This window comes from Sus scrofa, chromosome 12 (genome assembly GCF_000003025.6).
Source record: "Sus scrofa isolate TJ Tabasco breed Duroc chromosome 12, Sscrofa11.1, whole genome shotgun sequence".
In the NCBI taxonomy this organism is placed as follows: domain Eukaryota; kingdom Metazoa; phylum Chordata; class Mammalia; order Artiodactyla; family Suidae; genus Sus; species Sus scrofa.
The window spans coordinates 56,657,992-56,680,808 of NC_010454.4; the positions used below are offsets into that span (position 1 = coordinate 56,657,992).

Consider the following 22,817-nt stretch of genomic DNA (forward strand, 5'->3'; position numbering starts at 1 on the left):
GTCATGGTTCCAAATGTAGAACCTTCTAGATGTAGAAATGTGTAGGCACTGTGGAGGCCTTTTTTGATTACTGCAGCCTCTTTTCCCCCTCGTGGAAGCCCGCTGATCCTGTTCGTTCTTCTCATGGTAACTTGTGCTCTCATCTCCCAGTCATAGCTTGACACACCCTGTCTGGATTAACAGGTTTCTTTCCGTGGTCGGTCCATGTTCTTTCTGCTGGGGCCCTGAATCTCTTGCCCGTATCATTTACTTCTTCTGGACTAATCACTAAGCTTGGGCCTCTACTGCTCACTTGCAGCCCCCTCTGTGATGGATATTTATTCTCTGGGTTTTGGTGGTCCAGCACTCATTCCTTGTACTGTAATTTGGGGAACCCCTTGGCCAGGGTGCCATGCTGTGGAGCTGACTCCATCTCAGCTGTGGGGATAGGGGGGCAGGCATTTAATGTAAACAAAACCATACAGACCATCACCATCCCCTGGCCATGGCAGTTGGTCCAGAGATGGGTACAAGCATATCCGAGACAGTGAGGTGGGAGGAGAACGGAGATGGGATGTTGGGGGAGGGTGGGGGGGGAGTGTTGCAGCTCTTGAGAATGGATGCTGTCAAGCCCCCTCATGGGGAATCTGCAGCAAGCAGAGCCAAGGGTAGGGTGGGGAAAATGCTTGAGTCTTTTGGCATTGTTCCAGACTCTTGATCAACCCATACCTGAAGCTAGAAGAGCTCCTGGGCATGTCTCTTACAGGGCCAATGAATTCCTTTTTTGTTCTTTTTGTTTGAGTAGTTCAAATTGGATTTCTGATGTCTGCCACCAAAAGAGTTGTAACTGTCTCTACTTTATGGCTGGGCATTTTAGGATACACTACAAGCAAGCTATCTAGCTGAATTTAGAAGTCTTTTGATTCTCCTAGTAATCTCAGGTCAGGCAGCCTCTCTCCCCCTCAAATGCCAGGAGAGAGAGCAGCAAAGGGCATGGTCGGGCCAGAGAAGTGATGTGGAAAGCAGTTCACAAGAAAGAAAAAATTAATCTTGTTAATGGAGAAGTGCCAATTCAACCAAAAGATACGGTTTTCTTGCGTATAAAATTGACAAATCCTTGACCCAAAATCATTTTCAGTGTCATTGTCAGAAAACAGATTCTTAATTTTTCTTTTTTCTTTTGTCCTTTAAGGGCTGCACCAGCAGCTTATGGGGGTTCCCAGGCTAGGGGAACAATCGGAGCTACAGCTGCCGGCCTACGCCACAGCAACACCACATCTGAGCTGCGTCTGCGACCTACACCACAGCTCACGGAAACGCCGGATCCTTAACCTGCTGAGCGAGGCCAGGGACCGAACCCACGACCTCATGGTTCCTAGTTGGGTTTGTTTCTGCTGTGCCATGACAGGAACTCCATATTCTTAATTTTTAATGGCACTGTGTGTTACTCTGACTTTCCTGGAGGCAGTTTGGCAATATAAATTTTGAATGTCTTTTGATTCAGGTATTTCACTTGTAGAAATAATTAAGGTTTTTCACAAAGATAAAAAAGTACACGGTCATTCTTGCAGCACTGTGTACAAAAACAAAGATATTATTTTTTTTGGCCAGCCTGCGGCATATGTAATTCCCAGGCCAGGAATCAGACCCGAGCCATAGTCGCAACCTATGCCACAGCCCCAGCAAGGCCGGATGCTTTAACCCCACCATGCTGGGCGAGGATTGAACCTGCATCCTGACACTGCAGAGACGCCTCCAGTCCCGCTGCCCCTCAGCAGGAATGCCCTTTGCCTTGTTTTTTGAAGCAAAAATTTTAGAACAACGTTAACCAAATTACAGGAGACTGTGCCTAGCAATTAGGAAGTGACTTTCTACTGGTATTTAAGTTGGCTAAGAATGGCTTCTTTTAATGGACCAAATAGCCCCCAGGACCAGATTTTTAAATATTTCAATTTCATTGACCAAACCCTTTGTTTGTTTTTTTTTTGTTTGTTTGTTTGTTTTGCATGTTCTCTATAAAAGAAATGAACTCTACCAGGCCCAAGAGCCACAGAATATAATGCCTATCAAGAAACCTCCAATCCAGTATCGGAAAAATAACCACAGGTGACAGGTGTAAAAATGCTAAATGCCACAAACCTAAATAATAGGTAGAAAATCCCAGGAGGGGAAGAGTGTGCTTGTACCTACGGGACCTGGGGAAGGATCTATGGAGGAAGTGGTTGAACTTAGCTTCGTAGGATGGCAGGACTCGAAGAGGTCGTAAGCTGGTGGTCTGTCCACGCCTGCTTACATCTTGGAGGAAAAACTTAGCAGAGGCGGCTGTGCTGGGACGCTCCTAACCCTGGCTGAGGCCACCCTTTGGGCCTGGCGATCTGCCCACCCCCCGGGAACCCCCCTCTCTCTAGGGAGCACTGGCCCAAACAACTCGCCTGCAGCCCGGAGTGCGGTTGGCTCTGTGCTGTCATTCCTGGGAGCTCAGCTTGTGGTCTGGGTGTTGTGCGTTCCCATCAGATTTATCTTTGCGGAGAGGCAGGGAAGAGGGAGATAGCAAACTGGGAAAATTCTCCTTGAGTTAAATGAGAGCCTGATGAGATCTCCAAAGAGATTATATGTAAAAAAACCTTGACCTTGTCTGTGGGCCGCATGTGTGTGCTACGGACTTTGTGGCACAGCAGTAGAGGCCAGTCACGGCCATCGGGATAAAACTGCATCAGAGCCTCGCTCCTCTTGCATTGTCGTGCCTTTTTGGGTCGAGAGTTACAGCTCTGAGATCACTGGGCCACGTGGAATGTAAGACTAGTCATGGGCTTGCAAGTGGCCCAGGTAAGAGCATGGAGACTTAGAAAAATCTGGATGAGCATGATTTAAAAAAAGGTGACTCACCAATTCCCCTTCAGGAGGTGCTCCAGAGACCCAGAGGACTTTGCAGGCACCCGTGCAGCCCAAAGCATGTCTGTATTCCTGATGCTAACAGCTTTGGTGCAATAATAACTGCAACAGAAGATCAACTCTAGGACATGGCGAGATACTGGCAGTCTAGCAAACAGCCTTCCAAGGTTGCATTTATCTAAAGGAAAATCATGATGCTCTCAAACTGAGCCCCAGAATCTTTGTTTTTGTCATGATAATATGTGGTAATGCCCTTTCTTGGGAGCGGATTCACATTCATAGAGCTTTTTGAGTTCAGCAGATGGAACTGGAATGATGGGTGTAGGGTTCAGTGAGGGTCCTTCTCCCTTTTGCTATTTGCAGCTACGTCTGCTTATCACATGGGCCCCTTCCCTCCTTTCCTAGGAGTCTTTGCACAGTGGATTCCGTCCTATTGTCTAAGTCTTGGCCTTAATTGCTCAAGATGCTATTTCCATTAGGGTCGTTTTGTAGGAAATAAGACAGAACAATGTGCAACGGTTGAAAACACAATAGATACTCATTTTTGGCTGCTGTAACAAATGAGGGGCAGGCAGAGAGGTATTTGGGGAGACTTTGCTCCACGGAGTCACTCAGGGACCCAGGACAACAGTGGTTTTTCTAAAAATCTCAGGCATGGTTTTCAAGGTCTCTAGAAAGTGGTCCTATCCAGCCAATGAGAAAGGGAGCAAACAGGATGGAGCCAGCATAGGAGGTTTGTACCCCTGCATTCTACTTAGTTAGAACTCAAGGAAACTCGGGAATGTGTTCTAGTACATGCCAAAGAAGAAGATAAAACCTTTGATTGTGGTCGGTGGTCCCACCATTGTACTTGGTCCCCCTGGAATGCATTGCCCCCCAGACCGTGCTAGAAATGATGCCGCAGAGTTGGGTAATAGATACTGTGTTCCTGGTACATGGAACAGTGAGTGGTGGTAGTGGGTCCCCAGCCCACGTTTGCTGGCAATTATAAGGTACTTGAACAATTTACAATGCGCGTGCTCTTAAACGGTTGCATTTGATTCTCACACCAATGCCGGGAGGAAGATGAGGCAGCAGCCTGGCCCCTGCTTTATAGATCAGTTCAGAGAGGGGTGACCTTCTCCAGGTGATGCAGCAAGTGGACACCACTGAGAGCCCCATTTCTCACCTGTATCCCCAGCCATTCCAGCCACCAAGTAAAGATGCCCTTAAGTCCCCTTTATCCTATTAAAAAAAAAAAGACCTCACCCTTTGATCCAGCACCCCCTGTACTTCTGAATCACAGGATTTCTCACTTCTTGAAGTCCAAGTTCCTCTAACATGACATCTTGTGTCTTCTAATTGCTCCTCAACCCATGGCACCCTGGCTGCTGAAGCCATCACTGACTGTGGCCTCTTTGTCCCCAGCCAGCCAAGTCCCCGGAGCGCTCTTTTCTCATGACTCTTAGCACACATTTCTAAGAAATAACACTGCACACCATTCCCATGCAAACAGCATATCTGGGGCGCATGCTTAAATAGATGGCTGAGAGGGCTTCACTTGGGGCCAGATGCTCAGGTTGAGAATCTTCTCACGGTTTGCACATAAGCAAGTGGGCAGAAATTTTGTGCAGGCTTTGTCAGCCTGCCTTTTCTTCACTGCTCACATTTTCCTGGTGTCAGGGGCTGGAGGACATGTACACGGCGATGCCACCTCTGGTCCCACACGTTATTTCCCGATTTGGGGAGTGCCAGCCCTGTAAGCAGGAGGAGGGTTGCTGACAGCTGTTGCTGTGCCAGAAGGGCAGGCTGTAATTTAGCTACTTATGGACGTGACCGTGGACCCCATAAACACAAGCTACAGGAGAAAACTGAAATGAATCCCCAACTCAACTTCTAGTTCCAAAGCTGCCACCCCCGTGTGACCAGACACCATGGTCAGAGTGACAGCAGGGGAGATAGGGTGGAAACAGACAGGAGTTGTAGCTGATGGAGTTTGGGTTTTTATAAGCCAGTGACTGTGTGTGCCCATGGCCACGTCCCCTGCTAGGACACAGAAGGCGCCCTGTGACAGTCCCTGAACTTGAGCTTCCCGACGAACCTCCCTTGATTGAGTACACCTGCGTCTAGAACCGGGGGTGGGGGGGGGAGGACAGAGGTGCCTTAGCTGCATGATTGACTCGAGCACAATGGACTAAAAATTGATTTATCATCTAGCGAATCCCTTCCTTAGGTTTTGAAAGCCAAAAACGTAAAGCTCCCCGGCCAAGTCCAAGGTCTGTCTGCCCTTGGCTCCGTTCCTGGTCCTTGGCCGTCTCTCCGGCTCACAGAGGGCTGACCTCCGGGCCGCACCTCCTCCGCCGACCCGGGCTCTACCTCGCGGTCAGGCAGGTCCCTGGGCCTTGCCTCCGCCTCTGCGCCCAACCTCCTGGGGAGCTCTGCTCCGGCACCTTGCTGATCGTTCTCCACGGTCCATTCCCGCCCCTGATGTACTGGCAGTGGGCTTTGTTTTTCTGCTGAAACTGGGAAGAGCCTCTTCCCTAAGATATTTTGTGAGGTTTGGTGGCGGCGGGCGGGGGGGGGGGGTTGTTTTTAAAGAATGTTTTGAAATGATGGTGGATTTACAGTGTGGTTAGTTTCTGCTCTCTAGCAAAGTGGCTCAGCTATACCTGTTTTCTTTCTATATTCTTTTCCATCACGGTCTATCCCAGGAGACTGGATGTGGTCCCCTCTGTGTGGTCCCCTCGCGTATCTTTCTAAATAGTTTGCGTCTGATACCCCTGAACTCCCCGTCCATCCCACTCCCTCCTCCCCACCTTGGCAGTCACAAGTCTGTTCTTCTTGTCTGTGGGTCTATTTCTATTGGGTATATAAGTTTGTGTCCCTTTTTTAGGTTCCACATATAAATGATATCACGTGGTGTTTGCCTTCCTCTTGGTGACTGACTTCCCTTCATATGAGAATCTCTGGTTGCCCCATGTTGCTGCAAGTGGCAGCATTTCCTTCCTTCTGTGGCTGAGCAGTATTCCATTGTGTATATGTACTATATCTTCTGGATTCACTCCTCTGTGGATGGACATTTAGGTTGTTTCCGTGTCTTGGCTGTTGTGAATAGTGCTGCTACAGATACGGGGTTCATGTATGTTTTTGAAATAGTTTTGTCCACATATATGCCCAGGAATGGGATTACTGGATTATATGATAGGGGTTTTTTTTGATATATATGTATTTCTATATATATATATATATGATATATATTTTTTGCTATTTAGGGCTGCACCTGCAGCGTATGGAAGTTCCCAGGCTAGGGGTCAAATTGGAGCTGCAACGGCTGGCCTGCACCACAGCAATGTGGGTTCTGAGCTGTGACTGCAACCTTACATGTTCACGGCAATGCTGGATCCTTAACTCAAGGGGAATTGAACCTGCATCCTCATGGATACTAGTCGGGTTCATACCCGCTGAGCGATGATGGGAACTCCCGGTAGTTCTCTATGTAGTTTTCTGAGGTACCTCCATACTATTTTCCATAGTGGTTGTACCAATTTACATTCCCCCAACAGTGTAGGAGGGTGCCTTTTCCTCCATACCCCCTCCAGCATTTGTGATTTGTGGACTTATTAATGGTGGCCATTCGGATCGGTTTGAGGGGGCTCCTTTGTAGTTTTGATTGGCATTTCTGTAATAATTAGTGATTTTGAGCATCTTTTTATGTGCCTACCTGCCACCCGTGTGTCGTCTTTGTCTGTTTAGGTCTTCTGCCCATTTTGGGGTTGGGTTGTTTGTTTTGTTGAGTGGTAATCCTGCCTTTTGAATCATTTAATGGCTGACAAAATACTGCTAAAGCCAGCAGCTTGCATCCCTCCAGGGGTACCAGGATGCTGGTTGCCTTGGGAGTGGGGGTGAACTGGAGGCTGGTAGCTAAGTTAGCATAGTTAGTGCCTGCTTTCTTTTCCCCCCAGCTTTGTTGAGGTATAATAGGCAATAAACGATTGTGTAAGTTTTACAGTGTGCACAGAGATGAGTTGATACGTCGTGTGTATGTTGCGAGATGTTTGCTGCTCTAAGGTTAGTAGACTTAGTAATTTTAGCCGTTCTGGCCTGTGGGAGGTGGTACCTCATTGTAGCTTTGAGTTGAATTTCTCTAAGAATTAGCGATGTTGAGCTGCTTCTTGGGTCTGTTGGCCACATCTGTGTGCCGTCTTTTGGGAAACGTCTATTCAAGCCTTCTGCCCATTTTTCAGTTGGGTTGTTTGTTGTTGTTGAGTTGTCCGAGTTGTTTTTATGTTTTGGAGATTTAAGCTCTCGTTGGTTTCCCTGTCCGCAGCTATTTTCTCCCATTCCTTAGGTGGTTTTCTTTTTTTTTTTTCTTTTAATGGTTTCCTCTAAGCTCTCTCGGAACTGTTGACTCTGCGAAAATAGGAAGGTAGATCTGGGCTGAGCAGCTAGAACAGAGGCAATTATTTCGACGGCAGGAGGATTAACACGGTACGCATGCTGGGAAGACAAAATTCTATAAAGTGAGAGACTCATTGCTATTAAGAGTGATACCCCTAGGGAAAAAAAGTCAGTTAATGGTGATACAAGTAGAATATAATGTATCTCATTTTACAAAGCTAGAAAAGGATACGTATTTAATATATGAAATAAATGAATATGCAGGACACAGGTGCACAAATTTCAGAGAGAATACTAAGGATTCCACTTATTCTATTTAAAAATTATCAACAGTGATACATTGTGGGTTATAATAATATATATATGGTCTTCCTCTTGTTTCTGGCCCAAAGCACCTAAAACCTTGGGAGTTTCCTAATTGATAAGGCCTATAAAAGGGTTGTTTGCGATGTTAACGATGCGGCTTATGGAAAGCACACGGGGGTGGGGGCCGGGGGCCGGGAGGACCCGCCAGGGGTTAGAGGGCGTGAGTCCCCTGACCTCGAGGAAGGGGAGAGGGGCTGGAGGTTGAGTCCGCTTGCCAGAGGCCAAAGATGTACTCAATCACCGCCAGGTAAAGAAGCCACCCTAAAACCTGGAGAGGATGGGAGTTCTGAGAGCTTCTGGGTTGGCGAGGATTCCAAGGAGGTTCTGAAAGAGGGGTGCTCTCAGGATGCGGGTGGGCCACGCCCTGTGTATCTGTTCCCTTGGGCTCTTCCTGAGCTTTTTCTCTCCTTTTGTAATAAACTGGGGATCTAATGAGTCAACGGGTGCTCTGAGTCCGGTGAGCCACTCTAGCAAGTGAATCCACCCAAGGAGCAGGGAGCCGGAAGCTCTGGCTTGAGTCAGTTGATGAGAAGCACAGGGGACAAGCCGAATTTGTGATGGGCTGCTGAAGTGGGGACATTCTCGTGGGCCTGTGGAATGTGACGTCATCTCCAGGTGGGAGGTGGCAGGACCCCGGGCGGGACTTGGAGGATTGCCGGGTGGCATGGGGAGCCCCCCACCCCCGCCAACACTGCAGCCCCCATCAAGGGAATTGGTGACCAGGATCCATTTTAAACAGGACACATAATTCTGCTGGATACACATAAAAATATATGGTGGGCTAAGGAAAAATGAGCTGGAGAAGTAGGACGGGAAGAGAAGGCACGGAGCAGGAAGAGGAGAAAGGAAAGAAGAAAATACGGGATGTTATGATGATGGGGAGTCAACTACAGATGGAGGAAACTAAAAATATATGATGCTTAAAATAAAAAAGGTCTTTAAACATAGGTTGTCCAGATTTGAAAATTAGAATTTTCCATTCATGTTGAGGTTGAAGGTTATTGGACTAAAGCCATTAGTGAAATTTCACATGTGAAAGGTGTGAACCATGATAGCGTTTGGACAAGTTTTTTCAAGTCGTCTGTAAGTGCACAGTTTGCACGTGAATACAGTGGCTCTGCAGCTTCCAAAAGGGCTCTTTTCCCCATCTCCAAATCCTAATGCCCAAGTTTGAACAACAAGCAGAACAATCACCAATACCCTATCCCGTTGATAAATTACATTTTTAAAATAAAAATCAAAGTGTAAGTATTGTACAAATATAAAAGGCACAGGAAAGAAAAAAGAGTGAAAGATGTTGAAGTATTAGGAAGGGAGTTCCCATCATGGTTCAGTGGAAACGAATCTGACAGGTATCCATGAGGACGCAGGTTCAATCCCTGGCCTCACTGAGTGGGTTAAGGATCTGGCGTTGCCATGAGCTGTGGTGTAGGTGGCAAACACATCTCGGATCTGGTGTGGCTGTGGCGGAGGCTGGCCACTGCAGCTCCGATTCAGCCCCTAGCCTGGGAGCCTTCATACGCTATGAGTGGGGCCCTAAAAAGACAAATAACTATCCGGAAGGAGGAGGCAAAACTGTCACTGCAGGTAATTGATCGGAAACCCAAGTAAGTCACTGGAAAACAGTTTCCTTTGGGAGGATGGTCAGTTACAAAGTAACTATTTAAAACCCCCTAGCTTTTCTATGTGTCAGCAGGAAACTTTAGATAATTATCTCATTTTCAATAGCAAAAGAAATAGGAAACATACTAGGATGAAGTGAAAGGAAGAAAGATCCAGGATATCCAAAAAGATGAGCCAACATTAATGGCATAAAACATTTCATGGCACTGTGACCAACCACATTTCTGGGTGAGAGAGTATAGGATGAAACCCTCTGCCTTAAGTTAATTAGATGTTTAATGACGTTCCAAGAAAAATTCGGAATTTTTTAGGCGTTGACAAAATAGCCAAGAATTTTTTTTGGGGGGAAAAAAATGAACTTGTGCTATCAGAAATGAAAATAAGTTACAGATCTACAATGAGTAAAACTGAATGGAAGCGGCTTGAGGTTAGTTGGAGAGTAAGAGTGTAGCAGGTGTTTGTGTGATAAACATGATGGATTATCTAAGGACAGTGTTGGAGCAACTATGCAAAATAATTTGATGGCTATGTTGTATCTCAAAACAAGGTCAACTTCAAAGGCCCTGAAGGTTTCGGTACACAGAGCTTAAGGCTTTATCGTAAGACATCAGAGATGGAAACTGAATTTATCTGCAACAGTGATCCGTGGAGCTTTTTTAGATCACTGGAAAAAGCAGCAACTGGGTTCAGCTTCACCATGTGGATTAAGAAAGGTCCTTAGGATGGGAGAACCCAGCACCATTAAAGAATGTTAGGTTGGGAGTTCCCGTCGTGACGCAGCGGAAATGAATCCGACTAGGAACCATGGGGTTGCCAGTTCGATCCCTGGCCTCGCTCAGTGGGTTAAGGATCTAGTGTTGCCGTGAACCGTGGCGTGGGTTCCAGACGTGGCTTTGATCCCGCATTGCTGCGGCTGTAGTATAGGCCGGCAGCTGTAGCTCTGATTCGACCCCTAGCCTGGGAACCTCCATAGGGTGTGGGTGCGGCCCTAAAAAACAAAAAAGTGTTATGTTTATTTATATGAGGAATTTTTAGTTTTATATTAAGTAAAAAGATAAACACACTACACACTTCCTGCCATGGAAGAGGACTTAACGAAAAAAAAAGCACTAGAAAGAGATACCACTGTGTTTATAATAGTTCCTAACCTACCCCTCCCCCCAACCCCGCCCAAGAATAGTCGCCCCCAACACTGATCCAGTGTCAACGTCACCTTGGTATGGACAACAGAAAGATGGGAAATCCGGCAGCTCCTCCAGCTTGGAAGTCGTCACTGGGGGTGTTTAAATGGAAGTAATTTTAGGGCACAGATGGCAGGACTTAAGGTGCTAAAGAGGGCCGTTGGGTACATTCTGTGCATCCAGAGAAGAGTCAAAGCTTCAGTAAAATCGATCAAGAGAGGTAGAGAACGGGCCATGCTTTTTTTTTTTTTTTTTTTTTTTTTTTTAATTCGGATAAAAAAACCTAGAGAAGAAACGCTCTCAGGGGCAGACTTACACCACTAGATCTTGACGATGCTTGGACCAGTGCTTCCCCTACTGGAACAGACTTGCGTAGCATGAAGGGCTTTTGTTAATGCAGCTTCAGCTTAGGGGCCTGGGGTGAGGCCTGAGAATCTGCATTTCCCACTCGTTCCCACACGGTGCTGGTCCACAGTGAGTTGTGGGGGTTTAGACCATTCTGATGCCTCTTGTCAGCTTGGTTTTTTTTTTTTTAGTGATTCTCATTTTCCCCTCATCCTGTGAAAAACAGTCTTTTTCGTGTTCATGTCCTTTGCTCTGGGGTCTGGGCTGCTTGCTTTTTTCCCTCCCCGGGAAGGAGTGTTGTACCTGGGGCTCGAGTCAAGTGTGGGGTTAATGCCTCTCACACGCCTGGAGCAAATAGAGAATAAAAAATGCGTGGAAAAAAAGAGTATTTTTTATCCTAGGCAAGGACTTCAGTCAGATAAAGCAGAAAATATCTTTATGAAACTATTAATAAATCCCCAAGACATCTCAAATTAAACAATGGCAAGAAATGTTATGTTTGTAGAAATACATAAAATTCATGTGAGGTCAGGACATTTTATGGTGTCAGCCAGTAAAGCAGATGGGAGATTCCACTCCTTCCAGTGGGGCCTGGGATAAAGCTGTCGGTCCCTGGACCCAGGGGCTGGGAGTTCTGTTCGGGACCAGGTAACCGAGGGGCAGCTGTGGGGGTCAGCATTTGGGGGTCGGTCTGATCAGTAGGCTCTTGGGTCCAGGACAGACCATGGAACAGCTATAATGCTGTGGCTGGAGAGGCTCAGGGAGCCTGGAGAGCAGGCCTGGTAGACCCATGGAATTGTGTTAGGGTGCTACCAGCTGCTACAGTAAATACACCCCAAATTTTTTGGGCTCATGGACAGTAGTTCATGTTCCCTTCCCATAATGGATCCAGGGGGTTTCTCCCAGTTGAGGGGGCTGCTCTCCCCTCCAGGTGGTGATTCAGGGCCCCAGGTTCGTTCCATCTTGCCATCTGCATCTAACCTCCCCCCCGGGGTGGGGGGGGGGATGGAGAACAGAGGGGGCGTATCCAATTATGTTTCTGTGTCTCTTATGCAAACTCAGGGCTGTGAGTCCCCTTGCCTTGCTGAGAACCCCGTGTCTGGGCCACATGAACTGCAGGAAGCCTGCTGGACAGGGAGTGCTGGCCGTGTGCCAGGAGGAGGAGGACACGGGCTTGGTCAGCATCTTGGTCACAGGTCAGGGCCTGAGCCCCCAGCCCCAAAACTCGGACTTAAAAAGGCTGGATTAGAAAGTCACCAGCAGAGGAGTTCCCATTGTGGTTCAGCAGGTTAAGAACCCGAATGGCATCCATGAGGATGCAGCTTTGATCCCTGACCCTGCTCAGTGGGTTAAGCATCTGGTGTGGCTGCACGCTGCAGCATAGGTCACCGATGCGGCTCAGGATCCTGCGTTGCCGTGGCTGTGGTGTAGGCTGGCAGCTGCAACTCAACCCCTGGCCTGGGAACCGCCATATGCCTCGGCCCTAAAAAGGGAGATAAAGTCACAAGCAGAAAGGGCCTCAGGTCCTTCCTCCTAAAGATGCTGTATACAGCAAAGGGGGTGTGGGAGGGGAGTTTTAAAAGAATTCAAGGGCAATTCCACGTTGCAGATGTAGCTGCAGGATGGTTCATTACCTCTAGATCCTTGGCCTGCACTTGGAGGAAGCTCTCATCATGTGATGATGGAGCTTCAGGCCTCAGGATAACGAAATTCACATCCTTGCAAAAGAGCCCCTGGGCCCATGAGAAGCAGAAGCCCACAGCGCTGTTCCACAAGGAGGCCCAGGCCCCCCGGGGCAGCAGAGTCCCCTTCACTCTTGGGGTGACAGGGGGGGGGTGCCCGCGTAGCTCCAGCTGGGGGCGAGTTGCCTTTGCAGGATTCCACCACTCATTGCCGCCCCCCCCGGTAGTTTAAATGTGGGCGCCTTGACGTGCAAACGTGGGGGCAAGTGTTTCTCTAGGGAGAGATGTGCGCGTAGTGTTTGCTAGAAACCTCACACGTCGCTAATCTCACGATTAGGGAGCAGTTCTCTGTATCCTTTCCTGGCATTGGTCCTGGCTCCATATCCCAAAGTCATTTATTCTCCAGCTTCAGCCTCTCCTTGGTTCCATAAGCATCCATTGAGCCCCGACTGCGTACTGGACCCTGCTTGGAGCACTGACTTTTAAGGCTTGACCTTCAAAGTCACACTGGTATCAGAAGATGTTGCACGGGTTGGATTTTATCCTGAGAGCTGCCTTTACTTTTTTATCTCCCTCCCTTAACCATGCGTGCACTGCCCCTTCAGGCTGATAAAAATAAACCAGAACAGTTATTAATGGGCCCCTAATTACCCTATGTTCCCTGAGGAAGCCTGTGCATTTTGGGTGAGGTGTGCAAATAGGACCCAGAATAGTTAGAGGGAGACGTGGTTCTCTGTCGGAGGGGAGAGAGAGAAAAAAAAAAAAAAACAAAAAACCAAACCAACCCTCAGTGACGGTGTTTTTCCAATCCAAAGAGAGGAATTTTCCAACCAAAACAAAAGGAAAGCCTCCATCTCTCAACAGGTAGGTACGAAGTAAAAGGACTGCACAGCTGCCAGGTTTTTACATCAAACGCTTGGTTTCTGTTTAATGTTTTCTTGATCAAGATTCTGATGCTCCATCAGCCGCGCCCGGCCTCAGTCAAGGAGTTCCGCGGAACTGAGGAACCCAGGGCTTGCGTCCCTTCCAGACCCAAAGATGTTTAAACAACATTTAAACAAAACCCAACCCAACTGAAAACTGAACAAGGATTTTTCAACAGAGATTGATGGTGGCTTCACCCCAGGCTCATTCCCCCGGGACTCGGCCCCGGGTGGCCAGCCCTCCTGGCCAGCAGCCAGCCTGCCTGAGGACACCCCGGCCCGGGTTCCCCCCAGCCGCCTGGAGTCCTCTTGGGTACCAGTGTCATCCCTGAGGATGCCGGCATTTGCAGGGCCTGTTCATGCCTGCGCCAAGAGGCAGCTGCAGCTGCTGACACTCTGCACAGAGACTTCTAGAAGCAAAGGGCTTCCAATATCTTAAGCTGTGCCCTGCAGAATTTCCCCCAAAGATAGTGAAGTCGGCTGGCTGGGTGGGTCCAAGATACGGGACGGCATTGGAGGAAGTCTAGAAGGTGGAAGCTGGCTGTTGGGTGCTAGTCCTTGAACCCGTTTGAGGGTCGCCGGAGGCATAGGTGTGGGTCTCAGCGGGGTCCCCTTCGCTCCGCCCCAGACCCACGAGCTCCCTTGCTCTCAGACAGGGCCCCAGTGGCTTAGTTGTCTCTCTCTGGACCACAAGTCCCTCTCCCCGGTCTCCCCGGGGTAGTCTAAATATTGACACAAGGCTTTACTCCCTCTTGACTTGCCCTTCATCAAGCCGTTCCCTCTCCGGGTCCGGGCTAAGGAGCAGGGCACGTGTTCCTCGCTGTCTCACCCACGCCCCAGGGCTTTCTAGTTGACCTCAGCGCTGCCAGTGGTGTCCCGAATTCACATCCCGAGGGGCCCTGGGTTGTGGTGTATCTCACAGCCACGTCCTCTTTGACTTACTGTCACATTCTTTTGAATGCTTCCTCCTTGCCCCCTTTCATCTGAAATAGATGTTTAAGAAAAGGGTCCCCTCTTCACCCCTGACAAGTGAACTGCCTCCAGCTTCTTTTCGTTCTCTGCTCTTCTTGCAAAGGGGAAAGAGGAATTAGAATTTGGCTGCTTCTCTGTGAGTCCAAAACAAGGAGCTAAATGGAGACCCATAGATTGGAAGCAGGTTTGACGAAGGGGCTAGTTGCACTACTTGTTTTGCTATAAGCCATGTGCGAGATTTGGAAAAGTGGCAGGTTCGACTTGGTCAAGTTGCCTTTCTCTCTGTTGCCAAAATAGCTGAGATAAGGCCTCGAGGGCTTTTCACGTGGGGCTGGGCACAGAGATGAGTCAGAAGCCCAACCTGGCTCCGTAACATCAGGGTGTGTGGAACATGTGTCATTGGCTCTTCCTGCCTCGAAAGAGCTGCTCAGCGGAGCTGGAAAGGTGGACGAGTGCAGCCCCAGGAGCGGTGCAGGGTGGCAGGATGTGGAAGCCTGTGTCGACTGGATCACTTCTTGCGAAGGTCGGACTGGAGCTGGAGTCCGAGAAGTTGAGCCAGAGTGGAGAGAGTAAGGCGTTTTGGAAAGGAGACCGAGTCCTGGAGGTGTAAGCAGATTCGGAGGAGGCTGGGGAGAAAGCTGGTTCGGATGAAGGATGTAGGCAACTGAGCCCGGGCTTTGGGGGAGATGTGGACAGTCAGGTAAGACAAAGCCAGGTGCGTGAAGTAGGGCCCATGTTAGCAGGCAGGACTTTTTTTGTCTGTTTGCTTTTTAAGGGCTGTATCCGCAGCATACGGAGGTTCCCAGGCTAGGGGTCTAATCAGAGCTACAGCTGCCAGCCTACACTATAGCCACAGCCACGCCAGATCCGAGCTGGGTCTGCGACCTCTACGCCCCAGCTCATGGCAACACCCGATCCTTAGCCAACTGAGTGAGGCCAGGAATCGAACCCGCAACCTCATGGTTCCTAGTCACATTCGTTTCTGCTGTGCCATGATGGGAACTCCAGGAAGAGCTTCTTATTTGGGTGCTAAGTGACCTGTACACATACATACATCCGCACAGAGTCCCCTTTCTTTTATCTTCCATCCTGGTCTGTCCCAAGCGACGGGCTGTGGCTCCCTGTGCTAAACAGCAGGTTCTCTTAGTTTCTTGCAGGTTCATCTCCACCCCATCCTAACGTCCCCTTTCCCGACTGAGGACATGGGTATGTGGCCGTCTAGTTGGAGGCTTGAGCTTTTCAGTATCCCCTAGAGTCCACGCAGAGTTCTGGGCACTGGCCAGAGTTCAGTAAACATGCCCTGGCGAGTCAGTTAAGCGCTGCGGTCCCAGGGGCAGTCGGTGCCTAGGGCAGGATGCGTGGACAACTTGAATTCCAGTCTCTTCTGTCTGCTGGGTCAGGACACGTCTCCTGGTGGGTGATTTTGTTTGAACAACCAGTCTTTCCAGCAGCCCCATCAGGACAAGGCAGTGTCCTGACACAGAGATGGTGCCAAGCCGGGCTCTGCGGACCACCCGTGGAGGCTCCGAGGAAGAGGAGAGAAGGTACTGGAAAAAAGATGGAACAGTTCTTAGGATGGAGTCCGGGCAGCTGGATGGACGACCACAAGGTGACCCAGCCAGGGCACCAAGGGCGAAGGCGAGGGCTTGCTGCTGTAGGTCTGGGGCAGCAAGAAGTTTACACGGATCAGTTTATACGATTGGATTAATGCTGTTTGGCTGGGGAAAAAAATAGTGTAAATAAGATGAATATAAGCCATCTGGTTGGTATGTTGGTGAAACAATAAGAAACGGGGAGACATGCTGAAAACAATAGGAAACGCATCTGAGCTTTTAAAGACTTGGTGCAGCTTGGCGATGTGAAATGGGGGGAAATGTGTCAGATTCATACCGCAGTGGGCATCACATGAGAGGCGATTGAGGGGGGCCTGAGCCCTCGGGCCTGTCTTTGCTTCATGGCCAGTGTCCCCACACGCTTCTCAGAGTGGGGAGCGGACGCTGCCGCCTCAGGGACGGCCCACTCGTGATGACGGAGCCCCTGGCAGCGGTCGTGTGTTGCAATTAATGAAAATATACAGCAGTTAATCTGGCAACATCCGCATAGTGAGCAATATGGGTAATTATTGTGCTGGGAAGTCTTTGCGAATGAATGGTGCCCAGATCCCATGAGGGCCTGTGGTTTGCGTTTCTTGACCCAGCGAAGCTGAGCCTTTGCAGATTGTGGTCTCTTTGTTGGGGGTCCAACCCCGGAGAAACAAAGCCAGTGGTGACAATTTTCTGTGACACCCCGTTAATCCTCTGCACACACGCGTGCATGCGCACACACACACTGAGGCGCACACACCTACCTGAAAAGACAGAGGTTCTGGTTTGACTGCTTGACAGTGGACGCTCCATTCCCCGAGCCGTGCCCGCCCACCCACATCTCCGCAGCCCCTCCCCTGCCAGCTGCAGAGGGCCCTTGCCACCTGCCTCCCCGCAGACTGAGTCTCTCGGACCCTCAACACCCCCGAGAGACGTGGGGGGGAGATCAGGAGGGAGGCACTTTGTGCTCAGTGAAAACTAGCAGAACAGGTCCTCAGACAGTTAGGTATTTTCAGGAGAGGATTTTATGAGCCCAATTCTTGCATCTCCTCGAATCTAGAAAAGCACTGAAACCCCTCATGGTGACATCTGTGCTTCATGACTAGCAGAAACCTTCTGCAAAATGTGTGCGTGGCTGCATGTACCTCCCCCTTCACCAAAATCACAGACTGACCTTCCCCCCCTACCCCAACCTCTGTGGAGCGCTGTCTCAGAGCTATCGAAGATGCTGCCTACAGTTGTCATTCTGCCCCAGGTAAAACTTACCTCTCAACTTCTAAGTTGCATGTGTTTTTTTTTTTTTTTTTTTTTTTATCGTTTGTATGTTTTTTCTACTGTACAATGTGGTGAGTCAGTTACATACATGTATACATTCTATTTTCTCACATCACATGTTCCGTCATAAGTGACTAGACAGAGCTCCCAGGGCTACACAGCAGGATCCCGCTGCTAATCCATCCCGAAGGCAACATTCTGCATCTGTTTACCCCAAGCCTCCAGTCCCTCCCACTCCCTCCTCTTCCCCCTTGGCAACCACAACTCTATTCTCCAAGTCCATGATTTTCTTTTCTGTGGAAAGGTTCCTTTGTGCCATATATTAGATTCCAGTTAGAAGTGATAGCATATGGTATTTGTCTTTCTCTTTCTGACTGACTTCACTCAGGATGAGCGTCTCTAGTTCCATCCATGTTGCTGCAGATGGCATGATTTTGTTCTTTTTTATGGCTGAGTAGTATTCCATTGTGTATGTATCTCACAGCTTCCTAATCCACCATCTATCAGTGGACATCTGGGTTGTTTCCATGTCTTGGCTCTTGTGAATTGCGCTGCAATGAACATGCGGGTGCATGTGTCTTTTTTAAGGAAAGTTTTGTCCGGATATATGCCCAAGAGTGGGGTGGCTGGGTCATAAGGTAGTTCTATGTATAGTTTTCTAAGGTGCCTCCATACTGTTCTCCATAGTGGCTGTACCAGCTTCCATTCCCACCAGCAGTGCAGGAGGGTTCCCTTTTCTCCACACCCCTCTCCAGCATTTGTTACTTGTGGACCTATTAAGGATGGCCATTCTGACAGGTGTAGGGTGGTATCTCGTGTAGTTTTGATTTGCATTTCCCTAATAATCACATTTTTTAAGTTGACACCTCTATGAGAGGCAAGGACCACTGGGGAGCCGGAACCTTGAGCCCCACCTGGTGGTGGGGTTGAGAGCACAGGGGCCTCTTGGGAGACTGAGGAAGAGGTAGCCCTGAACCTGGGAGGCACAGCTGGTCTGCCAGGGCAGACAGATGAGCAGAGAGATTCCCTGCTTTTGGGGGCCTGGGGAAGAGAAGAGCCAAAGATGAAGCTGTGCTTTAAAATGCTTTGTTTTTCCCCTTAGTTTTTTTTCTCCATAATAACACATAACTTTGGGGGAAAACTGGAAAAAAAAAATCAGTTGACGTGGAAAGAAGAAGAGAAGTTGAGATGTGCTTTCATCGTTCCGGGTGAGAAGCCGTCACCTGTCCTGTGTCTGCCCACGTGTGCACCACGGGAGCACCCCCAGCCCCCATGGGGGCTGCTGTTTCGTCATCGGCTTTTTCTCTGACTCCATCGCGGATGTCTGAGTCAGTTCTGTTCTGTGCATGCATTCCCGGTATGGCCTAATCCTCACGTGATTGATAACTGCCCTGTGGACTTGCTGTGGCGGGGAGGACTCACAGGAAATGGCCTCTTAGAAATTCGGTAATCGCCGCCTCCCCCAGGAGGGAAGATAGCGCTCCAGGGCTAGGGTTTTCTACACACGTGTGGGGCAGAACTGTAGACGCTGGGTGGGTTTGTGGTCTGTCTGCGTAGCCTTTGCACAGCATCCGTGTTTGCATCCGTGTCATACAGGTGGGAGAAGCACCTTGGGAGGTCCCAGCTGACATTGCGGGAACCGTGTCGAGAGCTTGCACCTTGACCACGTTGGAGCAAGCCCGCCCGGAGCCTTGAGGAACAAACAGGACCCAGTCCTAAAGCTCAGGCCTTTGGACGGCAAGCCTCCATTCTCTAGGTTCTTCCTAAAAAAAGCTTTCTGATGACAGTTATGGGGGGTTCTTTGGATCGAAGCTTGAAGCTAAGGTGTCTTCTGCTCTTCCAAGACTGACCTGTTCTAGACCTGCGTGAAAACAAGTACAGCCTCGATGGCAGGCAGCCCGTGTGGGAGGGGTTGGCACTGACACTCATAGGGTCACCAAAGCCAAGCTCTGCCCTTTCCCTCGGGGGCCCCCGTTCGCAAAGGGCGCTGGGGAAGGCGAATCTTGCCCCTTAGAGCAGAGCCATCAGGAAGAATCCCTGGGCATGGTGTGATCCCAGGGACGAGGTCCACTCTGCTTCTGTCATTCCTACCGGGCACAGTGACACTGGTCTAAAGCAGTGGTGCAGCTGCCAGATGCTGTGCCACCGTCCCTTTGGCAGGCTCGGCGGGCCGCTTCTAAGGGGTCTGGCTTGAGGGGGCTGGGAGGTTGCGCCGTGGAGCTGGTACCCGTGTGTGCATCCAGCGTCTGAGTCAACATTTCAAGGAAATCAAATGCTGGTTATTTATAAGGCACTGATGTCAGTTGCTCCTTCTTACAAGTCATTTATTACTATTCAACTGAAAATGATGAGCTCATGCCTCAAAAAAAAGTGGTGGTGGGGGGAGCGCTTAATGAAATGATGGACCTTTGGGGGAGGGCTTCGCCTGGAGCCAGTTGATTGTGGATGGAGGAGAGAGGGCAGAAGGAGGAGGATCTCATTCTCCTTCCAACACGTCTGCCGCAATCTTGTAAAATAGGGGGTTTCAGCTACGTTTTCCAGTAAGCTCAGTGACTTCATTTACATGGGAAAGATTTACGACACAGGGCGCGCCCATCGATGTCTCTGACATGAGTCCTTTGACCTCGCGAGTCCTCCCCGCTCTGGAGGAAATGGTTTGCTCCGTTTGCCCTCTGCGTTTTGGAAGACGAGTCCCATTGGAGGAGTCGTCCCGTCTGAGCTGAGGCTGATGTGCGATGCGGGTCGTGTGGCCCCAGCTCCCCTCTGCATGGTTCCTTACAAGCCTCGGAGGCCCAGAAATAATTCTGACTCCTTTCATGAGCTGTCTGTTTTCCTGCTTGAACTCCCCCCATGACGAACCTGCTGGTGGATGAAGAAAGGAAAAAAATCCAAACGCTGAGATGTCTCATATGGCCTCATTCTGAGTTGCGTTTTCTTGAAATACACACACACACTCTCACACTCTGTGCTGTTGCCCCCAAAGCCCACTTAGTTGGGATTCATTAAAACACAACAACAACAAATTCATAAAATGTTTTCAGGTTTAGCTAGGGAGTGCAGAACTTTACAAAACAGATGTAGTAGTCTGTCTGTCACTCACCATCTGCAGGGAGAGAGGCAAGGTCCCTCAGGACAAGGCTGGCGACTAGGGCGGGACATGTGGGCACAGGAAGGGCGGGCGGCCGGCCGGGAGGAGGCCTCCAGGGAGACGGAGACACGATGCTGAGAAGGGAAGAGGATGCTGAGACCCGCGTGACGGTCTCACGGCCTGCTCTCCTCAAAGGCGTGGACACCCCCGCCTCCACCGAAGCTTCTGGGATCCCCGGGACTCTCGCCGCCAGGCCTCTGCAGCTGACCACTTGAGCCGGAATGTATACATCATCAGCTTTATTTAAATACAGATCACATTCCATTCACTGTGCTCACTGAAAGCGTGTAATTCAATGGCTTTTATGAGATTCCCAGGATTGTGCAGCCATCGCCACATTCAATTTTAGGACGTGCTCATTCCGCAGAAGCAGGGCCCCGTTGATGGGCTTGAAGAAAGAAAGAACCCCCCCCCCAAAAAAAAAGCCCTTTCTTCTTGGCGCTGGAGGCTTTTACACTGTGTTTTCGAAAGTATTGTTAGCACGGCTGTTCTACTGAGGATACCTTAATAGAAAAGTCTAAATTTAAATTAAAAAAAAAATGACCTTCTAAAACAAACAAAATTGCCACTCTTCACACACCATGGAGAAACACGCTTTTTTTTTTTTTTTTTTTTTTTTTTAAGAAAATGAAACTTGTTTTAGGAAAGGCTGCACATGTGTAAAAAAGCACCTCCAGATGCTTTGCTGGTGTCCACACCTGCACTTCCATTTGTAAAATATCTTTGTCTTTTTAGGGCCGCACATATGGAAGTTCCCAGGCTAGGGTTCAAATCAGAGCTGCAGCTGCCGGCCTACACCACAGCGCACAGCAACGCTGGATCCTTAACCCATGGAGTGAGGCCAGGGCTGGAACCTGCAACCGCTTGGATACAAGTCGGGTTTGTTACTGCTGAGTCACAATGGAAACTCCTAAAACATCTTTTTTGTTTTCTTTCTTCCAATGGTTAATTCAAGCTGTTGGCATTTTCTGGGGTTGATTCCAGGTCTATGAGAGATGACAGCAACCTCCAAATTTCCTTACATTCATGATATTGATGAGTTTTAATGCAACCATCCCATTTGTTTCTTGCCTAGACCGTACATTTTACAGAGGTTCCTCTCTGCGCTTGACTCACCTTCACAAAGGCTCTTTTTTTAGGAGTTCCATCACGGCTCAGTGGTTAACGAATCCAACTAGGAACCATGAGATTGCGGGTTCGTTCCCTGGCCTTGCTCAGTGGGTTAAGGATCCGGCATTGCTGTGAACTGTGGTGTAGCTTGCAGATGCGGCTCGGATCCCGCATTGCTGTAGCTGTGGTGTAGGCTGGTGGCTATGGCTCCGATTCGACCCCTAGCCTGGGAACCTCCATATGCGTGGAGTGGCCCAAGAAATGGCAAAAAGCCAAAAAAAAAAACCCAAAACAAAGGATCTTTTGGGGGGTTGAATTTACTGCAAGGTGACCCATGCTCCGGAATGCCAGCTCTGAGAAAAACCCCCTCTTTTTTGTATAATAAGTAATTGATCAAAGCCCCCAAGAGAGCCACACAGTAAGTGTTTGAGCGTGCACTGCCTTTACACACCTGTGGGCACAAGTTGTCTCACCTGTAACAGCAGGTACGAAAAGGAACCCACAAGAATTCCTTATCTGGCTTATGACAAGGTTTCTAGAATTAGGCTGAAAGCTGAGGTCAGTCTCAAGGCTGGAGGCTCTTGCTCCCCAATTTAAATTGCCCTGGGAATTGTTTATAAAAGCTTCTAGAAGTGGAAAAACCAACAACAACAAAGGGACAGGCAGAAAGAGACACGTTTTGTTTTCTAAGCCAGTTATATATATATTTCCAAGGGTTCAGTACTAGAAGAATCTGAGGAAACTATGTGTAATCCAGTCACTAAGAGCCAAGTGACTTTTATTTACCTAAAAAAGGGTCTCCTTGAGAAGGCCGTTTCCAGTCGAGTGCCTATTCTTCTGGGCCAACATTTTTTAACCTTCTAAAATTAGCGAGGCAGACCTGATCACTTGATCCCAAGGAGAATTGTGCTGCCTTCTCAGTGTTGGGAGAATAATCAGAATCCGAGGGAAGTCGAGCTGCAGGTTTGCAAATCGCCCCCAAGTCAGGGACCCCGTTGGGACGCCGGAGGATCTCGGGAGGTGGAGGTGCCCAGTCTGCGGCCCCCGGCTCTGGGCTGTCCCCCTCCTCTGCCTCCCTCCGGGCATGCAGCCTTGGGAAGTGCTTCCCACACCTGCTCCCTTCTGTACCTTGCCTGCCTGCCTGTTCTGCCTTGTGGTTACACAGCAGCCAGGGCTCTATCTCCTTGCAGCTGCTGCGGCTGCCAGACGGAGCCTTGGCGAGGAGGGAAAATGGCAGCTGCTGTTGGCATCGTCTAGAATGTGCCTGGAAATGTCAGGAACTCCATCAGCAAATGCTCGTTGCGTGGGACTGCGTCTGTGTGTGTGTATGTGAGAGAAGAGAGAGACAGAGGCAGAGGAGG

At 49.3% G+C, this 22,817-nt stretch overlaps 1 protein-coding gene across 2 annotated transcripts in view; it reads left to right on the forward strand.

Moving 5' to 3' along the window:
• The window catches only part of LOC110256111, a 124,042-nt gene that overhangs the window by 100,438 nt on the left and 787 nt on the right, over positions 1 to 22,817 (forward strand). Inside the window, exon 3 of one of the 2 annotated variants that reach the window (XR_002337372.1) lies at positions 18,795 to 20,917. The exons of the other annotated variant lie outside the window; for it this stretch is intronic. The gene's annotated coding sequence lies outside the window, so the exon portion shown is untranslated. Of the gene's footprint in view, positions 1 to 18,794; positions 20,918 to 22,817 lie in introns of those variants that run through there. 2 annotated transcript variants of the gene reach the window in all.